General features: G+C 45.2%; 1 pseudogene; it reads left to right on the top strand.

Moving 5' to 3' along the window:
• Positions 1 to 967: 967 nt before the first annotated feature.
• Positions 968 to 1,222, top strand: LOC104986939 (annotated as a pseudogene).
• Positions 1,223 to 1,658: the final 436 nt, after the last annotated feature.

The following is a 1,658-nucleotide window of genomic DNA, read 5'->3' as shown; positions in this document are numbered from 1 at the left end:
GGACTCTTTTGTTGACCATGATGGCTACTCCATTTCTTCTAAGGGATTCCTGTCCACAATAGTAGATATAATGGTCATCTGAGTTAAATTCACCCATTCCAGTCCATTTTAGTTCGCTGATTCCCAGAATGTCGACATTCACTCTTGCCATCTCCTGTTTGACCACTTCCAATTTGCCTTGATTCATGGACCTACGGAGAAGGCAATGGCACCCCACTCCAGTACTCTTGCCTGGAAAATACCATGGATGGAGGAGCCTGGAAGGCTGCAGTCCATGGGGTCGCTGAGGGTAGGACACGACTGAGTGACTTCACTTTCACTTTTCACTTTCATGCATTGGAGAAGGAAATGGCAACCCACTCCAGTGTTCTTGCCTGGAGAAAACCAGGGACGGGAGAGCCTGGTGGGCTGCTGTCTATGGGGTCACACAGAGTCGGACACGACTGAAGTGATTTAGCAGCTTAGCATGGATCTAACATTCCAGGTTCCTATGCAATATTGCTCTTTACAACATCGGACCTTGCTTCTATCACCAGTCACATCCACAACTGGGTATTGTTTTTGCTTTGGCTCCATCCCTTCATTCTTTCTGGAGTTATTTCTCCACTGATCTCCAGTAGCATATTGGGCACCTACCGACCTGGGGAGTTCCTCTTTCAGTGTCCTATCATTTTGCCTTTTCAAATAGCCAATGGGAATTTGCTGTAGGACTCAGGGAACTCAAACCAGGGCTGGGTAACAACCTAGTGGGGTGGGATAGGGAGGGATGTCCAAGTGGGAGGGGATGTGGGCAAACCGATGGCTGATTCATGTTGATGTCTGGCAGAATTGCGCTTTATACAATACCATGAAGCAATTATCCTTCAATTAAAAATAAATTTATTTTGTTTTTCAGGACTCTGCCAGGGAATTTCTCTGACGAGGAATTGCTACAGGCCAGCAGCTATGGTTGCCTCCCTCTTGTGTTCAACCTCAGGATGTTTCCCTTGGCCAAAAATGCACTAAGTCGTCTCAGGGTTCAAAGCATTCAGCAAGCAGTGGCAAGGCAGATCCACCAGAAGCGGGCACCTGGTTTCCATGACAAGTATGATAATATGCTGTATTAGCTAGTACAGCCACTGTCTGTGTTGCTCTATGGGTATATATGGCAACACAAATCGGAATAGAGTGGAACCCGTCACCTCTTGGCAGAGTCACCTCAACGGAATGGAGAGAACAGTAATCACCCTAGCTGGTTTAATGCTGAATTGTTTCAAAATCAATGCATAATTGATGCCAAGTAAAAGTACTGCGTATCCATTAAAATATGGCTTGTTTAAAGAAATAACGTATACTTGAAACCTTCAAAAAAAGTGAGTAAATTTAAAAATAATAATAATATAAAAAAAGGTGAAAGCTTGTCCTTTAGGCCTCAGTTCTAAATCAGCATCCTTCACAAGCCAGGTATTCTCACCGCCCACCCACCCACACACACACACACACATACACACACGTCTAGGAACCCTGAAGACCCTAGGGTTCTCTTGTTCTTGACTTCCTCCCACTGGGATATTTTTTTAACTGGAGTACAGCTGCTTTCCAATGCTGTGTTAGTTTCTGCCGTACAGTGCGAGTGAATCAGCTGCTTGTACACACACACATCCCCTTCCTCTTGGACC

The sequence above is a fragment of the Bison bison genome, unplaced genomic scaffold, assembly GCF_000754665.1.
Source record: "Bison bison bison isolate TAMUID 2011002044 unplaced genomic scaffold, Bison_UMD1.0 scf7180017864080, whole genome shotgun sequence".
Lineage (NCBI taxonomy): Eukaryota > Metazoa > Chordata > Mammalia > Artiodactyla > Bovidae > Bison > Bison bison.
The sequence above is the reverse complement of the archived record's forward strand: the minus strand, read 5'-3'. Positions and strand labels throughout refer to the sequence as shown.